Raw genomic sequence first — 7653 nt, 5'->3', positions numbered from 1 at the left:
GATTTCGCACCAATTTAATCCTATGTATTGATATTTGTTGTTAACCTAATTAAGCCTATTCTAAAAGCCAAATCCCCTAATATTCCACTAACTCTCTCTCGAGCAATTAGCAAATTAACCCTTAAGCAACAACCCAAGTTATCTCTAAAATGGATTTAGGAGCTAAGAAATCATTAAGATCTATAGAATTTCCCGGAGCCTCACAAATCGCGGTAACCTATCTCTAGCGTTCGCTCAATCTATGGTTTTATTACCTTAGACAAATTAGGTTTCATCTCTCGATCTCAACCCAACCCATGATATCATTCAACTCTCGGATCCTTAAGAATTGAAAGCATTACACACAATAATAAAACTTAGAATTAATGCTCAATAAGAATTAACAACAATAAAGTCAACACATATTCATAAGTTGGGCTACATCTTTAGCCCTAGAAAGAGAATTAGTTCATAAATACAGTAATGAAAACAACCATTATATTGAATAACATGAGTTAAAGAATGGAAAATAGAAACACTTCTCTAATTTGTGAACGAGAATCGCAAGAATTCCGATCTCCAAAGTAGTGGCCGTCCTTTTTCCTTCTTCAAAAATCCCCCTTAAAACTAATTAAAAATCCTTATTTATAGTCTAGGGTTTTCAAGTTACTTAGGAAAAGAATTAAAATCCTTAACCCACTCAAATTCGGATTAGGAGAATGCAATAACCCAAATAGGCCCGAGACCCATCGCTGCGGCGATGAGAAATGATCGCTGTGGCGATCGTTCTTTCTATCCCCAGAGTCTGTGAACTTCAGAATTTGGTAAATTCATCAACATGAACTTTGTAGCTCTTTGAATAAGCTTTCCAACGCCACTGGAATCATCAATTTCCGATTACCACAGCTCAAGTTATGATCAAAACATCGAAGCATGCTCATCTTAAAGGATTTCCAGATTTTACGTTGTAGTTTCGACGAGTCACAACTTTCTCGTTTCAACTCCGATTCTTGCACCGTTTGTTCCTACTTGTCACGAATTCTATCGACATCATTCTTTTTCCTTCAAATATCGGTTTGAACCTGAAAATACTCAAAATACACCCGTGATCCCGTAAAACGTATTTATGAAATAATAAATTCAAATTCCAACAATTAAACACCTTTTTCCACAAATAATCCAATTGAATCACTAATAAAATGTATACTTTCAAGCTCTTATCACGAGATATGTTAGCCATTTTCTCTTCAGATTCAAAACTTGATTCTAGGGATTCTTCAGAATTTTTGGTTCCTTCCTTGTCCTACCAATCAAGTCTACTTTATCGATGTATGGAAATAATCCTTCGTCCAACGATTGGCGACCTTGCATTCACTAACTAAAAACACAAAAGATAGCAAAAACAAAAAGGAAACCTAGACAAAAATAAAACAAAAATTAAATAACAAAAACTAAAGCACACATTATCAGAGAAAACTGAGTAACTTAAATCAAATCGCCAGCAATGGTGCCAAAAACTTGATGAACAATTTTACTTCCTCGCAAGTGCATGAATTGCTATTGCAGTATAGTGTGCAAAAGCAAGGTTTGATCCCACAATGATTTGTAAGTTATCAAGTAATCCTAATAACTATGCCTTAATTAAACAAATAAATTCAAGCAAATTAAAGAATTAGTGATTAAAACTAAATGTAAAAAGAAAATAAAAATTAACTACTACAGACTGATCCAAAATAACACCAATAAAAACTAATTTAATAACCAATGAACTACAACCTTGGTATCCAATTTCACCATAATAATCCAGTTTCATGCCAACTATCAAACTAGGGTTTGCACTCACATAATTAAGGTATTACCGTAAGGCGTTCGGGATTAACCTAGTATCTTTAACACGAGACTAGCCAAGGCGTATAGTCTAGCCTAATGATTAAAAACCCATTAAACACAAGAGCACTCGAAATCATGAATAAAGGTGCATATGTCAGGGCGTATGCACAAATACTAATCATTCAAGAAATCATGAACCAATTAGCATTCTATCAGGGCGTATGCACAAAATACTAATCATTCATTCACACAAGCTATTCAAGATTAGCTAGGGTGTGTAGTCTAACCTTGTCTCACACAATCAACTAATTAACATTAAAGGTGATCAAACAATAACATCAATTAAAGATTGAAGAAAGGATAATGAATAAAACTAGAATTGCAACGGATTGGAAAGACAAATAGAATTAATAAAGGCATAAAACATTCTTATTAGGCTACATTGGATCCTTAGAAAAGTATATAGTTACACATGAGCATAAGGAAATCAAACCTCAAAATCTTGAAAACCATGAAGTACAAGAAGAATAAGATGAAACCCTAGGTAAGATCTCCTCTCCTTGCCTCTTCCTAATAATATTTGATATTATAAACCCTTTCCCCATAAAATATTGCTAAGGACATCTATTTATAATATTAAAGTTGTGAGGGTATTATGGTAAAAAGTTATATTTCAATTAAAAATGCATAATAACAAATCTGCACATCTCCAAGCACTAATGTAACTTTTGTCTCCATTTTTAACCATATTCTAGGTTGAACAAAGCCATGATCTAAACATAAAAGTTGTAGCTCTATCTCTTAGCTTTAAAATGCCACCAAAACTAGGTCATCGGAGTTGTGTAGCTCAAGTTATGATCATTTTCGTGTAGCATGTTCTGGCAGAAAAATTTTTGAACATAAATTTCCCGCATTTGTGTCACAACATGATTTATTGGCATTGCAGCATGAAGTTTCTGTCCATTTTGCAATTTTATGCTGCGGCATGTGAACAATCTTCAAAAATTCATAACTTCTTTGTTTGAGCTCCGATTCTCAAACTGTTTGTTCCTACACACTTATGATTTTTTCATCTTCAATGTCCATGCTTGAAATCCTCATTTTTCAACACCTAAACACCTAAAAATTCACAAAACATACCCGTGATTCTAGAAAACAAAAGAGATATAGAAATTAAGTAAAATTAACCAATTAATTCTAATTCCCTCACAAAATTCCCTTAAAAACACTAAGTATGAGTGCACTTCCACGCACTCATCGGGTGCTGCTATAAGGGGTTTTGTAAACATGAGAAAGGTGTTGGCTATTGATGGTTGCTTTTTGATAGGAAAGTATAGAGGTACATTGTTGGTGGCCACTGCACAAAACAACAAGAATCACACATATTACGTTGCATGGTGTATGGGTGACTCTGAGAACAACAAGTCGTGGACTTGGTTTTTTCAGCAATTATGTACGATAGTGCCTGACAGTGACGAGTTGTGAATAATATCCGATAGGCACAACTCTATAAAGAAGGGGATTGCCACTATTTACCCTCAAGCACATCACAGATTCTGTATGAGGCACTTTGGTGAGACCATAAAAGAAAAGTTTAAGTGTGCGGGCCTCCTTCAGAAATACTACATGGTAGCAAAAGCTTATCGAGTTGATGAGTTCGAGGAGCACTTCTGACAAAACCAAATCAAAGATGATAGAATTACTATGTATCTTGAGCATGATGTTGGTTTCGAGTGATGGGAGTAGAGCTTACTTTCTTGGAAGAAGGTTTGATGTCATGACCATGAACATAGCCGAGTCCATAAATTCGAAGTTGTTAATAGAAAGAGAGTTTCTAATAGTTGCCCCTTTTGATGCAATTCAGAGGACATTGTCATGGTGGTTCCATAAGCATCAAACGGAGTTAAATAATTTTACCACAACCCTTGTTCCGTCAGTTGAAAAATTATTGCAAGAACGTATGGAACTGTCAAATGTACTATTTGCCTATCCTCTTAATGCTTAAGAGTTCACCATGTGTGGCTATGGTGCGAATGCCCTAGTTAACCTTCTTAGTAAAACTTGCAGCTGTAAAGTGCTTCACATTCAACATTTACCTTATCCTCATGCACTAGCAGCATTGAAACACCAATGAAAGCTGAATTTTGGTTCAAGAATTTACATGGAACTTTGCTTCCCTCTCTATATGGCAAATCACTACATGCTAACTTATTTGAAAACGATATATCTAGTTCCTCTAGAAGAGCAGTAGGTGGTGTCGCCAGAGTTGGCTGACATTATTGTTGGAGGAGGTTCCCTAAAGCCAATCAATTATTATGGAATTGACTCTTTGTAATAATGTTTATTAATAATAATTAAAAAAAAAGGCATTATTTACTATATCATGTAAACCATAGTTGTATGTATTGATATATGTCCTTAGAATGGTAGAATCGTGACGAGGGTATCAAGTGTTTCAAATCTTGATAGTGAGACCCTGTGAGCACATATAGTGGTCATTCTAGAAACGTCCGTAGCCCCAATATTGTTCTAACTAAGGGCAAAGATAATACAGTAAGGCTATCATAGTGTTGAACGACACTATCGAAAGGCAGTGATAGATCTCACTTGTCAAGGTTGTTGGGTGACAACCTGGTGCAACACATGGGTGCTCGTTGTAGGCAAGTTCACTAGACTGGCCTACCAGAGGATTCTATATAGATGGCAACCCTGTGTCTATGGAACAAATCATCTAACGAATGATGGTGCATGTGATCCTTAGACTTGAGATCATCGGAGCGCCTTGTACACCGATTGGTGTAGTTTGACACTAGCCCAACGTAGTTCTATTTAGAGCTGTCAATACGATAGTGATTGGCTGCATTGAGAAGTGTATCAAGACTATGGTGGATCGACAGAGGATTCATCACTCTTGGGTATGGGAGAAGTTATCTCACGGAGTAATTCAGTTAATAACAATGACAGTAAATCTGTGATCATAGTGGGATTGAGTTGCTGCTCAATCTAATTCATTATTCTGATCATTGGTCTAGTAACTGAATACATATATATCAAGAGTAACTGAGGTTGACACTATTTATGTACCTCAGTCTCGATGAGATAACAGATGATGAAAGGATTTGATTACACGGTAATCATATCGTTGATAGGTAGCTGTTTCGCTAAATTCGAATCTATCGGGTGGTCATAATGCCTTGCTAGGGGCCAATCTAGGTCTGCATGTTGTGAGATGATTAATTAATATTAATCGCGATACTACACACTGCCGGTATGATGAGGAGCCTACAGGTCATACACATCGAAGATAACTTAGGAATCAGTTTGTGCAAGGGGCGTTTTCATCTTTTAGGGTGAAAGGGTATTTTGGTAATCTCACAGTACAATTATTGTTGCCTATATTTAATTTGATATTAAATTAAATAAGAGAGATTATATTTAAATATATGTACACATATATTTAAATGGATTAGTATTATTATTAAATGTTAATGTATTTCTCTAAATACATTAATTGAGTTTAATTGGAAATAATAATAATTATAATTAAAATATTATGATTGGGATTGTTTAGATATAGGGGCTGTTTGGGTTGAAGCCCAAGCCTATTCCTTAATGGAATAGGGTTTTATGTGCACTATATAAGTGAATGTTTTGTGAATTAAATGAGTGATTCATTCATTCAATCATTTTCTTTGAAAGAAAAGAAAAACCCACACAGCCCTCTCCCAAATCTCACACCACCCTTACTTTATTAAATCAAAGTTTCTTTGATTCTTGATTGGATTCTTGAAGCTAAAGAGGATCTAGCAAATCCCTCTTTAGCTCTTTAGGTTATCTTTGTGTGGATTATCGCTGGTTCGATTCTATTTTGAATCAATTGCGAACCCAGCCAGAGACAAGTTTGAAGGAGCCTCCAAACATGCGTATGAACTCTAAACTTTACTTTTATTATTCATATTACTACAAATTTTGATTTAACATATAAACTGTATAATTTGTACCCTGATCTTGGTTAAATGGGAAACGATCTGTGCTCTAAAATTTTTGTTTTCTACTGCCATGAGTTTGGTCGTTTCCTAACAATTATCATCCATCTGCCATTCAAGAAGACAGAAAATGGGAAGCCTATGAGGTTCCTCGGAGGATGAATAAGTGTTCAATTTACATGGAACCTGACCACAAGAGAAGCAGTTGCTAGAATCAATCACATGCAGATCCAGAAAATTAGGTTCAAATTGATCAGTAGCAAGAAAGCTAGCAATCTGCAGATAAGATTGGATCGCTTAAGCGACATAAGATTGCCTAAGCAATCGGGCCGTTATCTGCAGATCTAAGTAGTAGATCATTTAAGCGATCTTAGGTCGGTTAAGCGATCAGCTATTATTTGTAGATCTGAACATCAAATCGCTTAAGCAACCTAAGATTGCTTAAACGATCTGCTGCTCAGATTAGATCTGAACACTTGTCACTTAAGCGATCTGCTACTCAGATCAGATCTGGTGACCACCAAGTTACTTAAACGATCTTTTCTTATATGCAGATTTGACAAGCAGATCGTTTAAGCGATCTGATGAAGTTATTATGTTTCTCTTTTGTGGTGCATTAAACTAATTTTATATCCATGTATTTCCAGTTATGTCATCAAGGAGAATGATTAAATCGAGAGAGTTGCCAAGGCCAACCATTGAAGAGTTGTTGTTTTCAATTTTTTTATGTTTTAAATTTAATTGTTACCTTGAATAAATCATCATTTATAATGTATTAAATTAATTATTTTTCATTTTCATCCATTTTAAAAACGGTTTAAGTAAGTAAAATTTTGCATATTACCTCTGTACGGCACTTATTGCAGATTGCTTAAGCGATCTGATGAAGTTATTATGTTTCTCTTTTGTGGTGCATTAAACTAATTTTATATCCCTGTATTTCCAGTTATGTCATCAAGAAGAAGGATTAAATCGAGAGAGTTGCCAAGGCCAACCATTGAAGAGTTGTTTTCAATTTTTTTATGTTTTAAATTTAATTGTTACCCTGAATAAATCATCCTTTATTATGTATTAAATTAATTATTTTTCATTTTCATCCATTTTAAGAAAGTAAAATTTCGCATATTACCTCTGTACGGCACTGATTGCTGCCCAAAGAATTAAGACAGGCAAAATAAATATTATCAACATAATTGTCATATCAAGTCAATCAATCAATCAATTTACTGAATTAGTCACAAGTGTGGCACTTAGTAGAAATGTACCTCATTTCACAAACGTGGATGATTATGATTGAATATAAAGCTCACCCACAATACGGAATATAATTTCTCACTCAAATGTGCACAATATCAAAAGATCGGCGAGATAAGAAGTAAAATGGCCTTGGTCGCTTAAGCGATCATGAATCGCTTAGGCAACCAAGGCCAAAAGTGAAGAATCGCTTAAGCGACCAAGGGTAAAAGTGAAAAATCGCTTAAGTGAGACCTTAAATCGCTTAAACGATCGTGCACCTGGGGTGACTTGATTCTTCCTTGGACATGATCGCTTAAGTGACTAAGGTTAAAAGTGAAGCATCGCTTAAGTGATCTTGATCCTGACTTGTACGTGATCGCTTAAGCGATTAAGGCTAAATATACTGGATCGCTTAAGAGAGACCTAAAATCGCTTAAGCGATCTAGTATAGTTGGATGACCTTTATTCTACCTTTGACAAGATCACATAAGCGATTTATTATCGCTTAAGTGACCAAGGCTAAATAGACATGATCGCTTAAGCGAAACCATATATCGCTTAAGCGATTAAGGGTAATTTACTTGGTACTTTAAAAAAAAATTAAAATTTCTATTATATAGAA

The sequence above is a fragment of the Pistacia vera genome, unplaced genomic scaffold (assembly GCF_008641045.1).
Source record: "Pistacia vera cultivar Batoury unplaced genomic scaffold, PisVer_v2 Contig351, whole genome shotgun sequence".
Lineage (NCBI taxonomy): Eukaryota > Viridiplantae > Streptophyta > Magnoliopsida > Sapindales > Anacardiaceae > Pistacia > Pistacia vera.
This window is presented reverse-complemented; position numbering follows the sequence as displayed.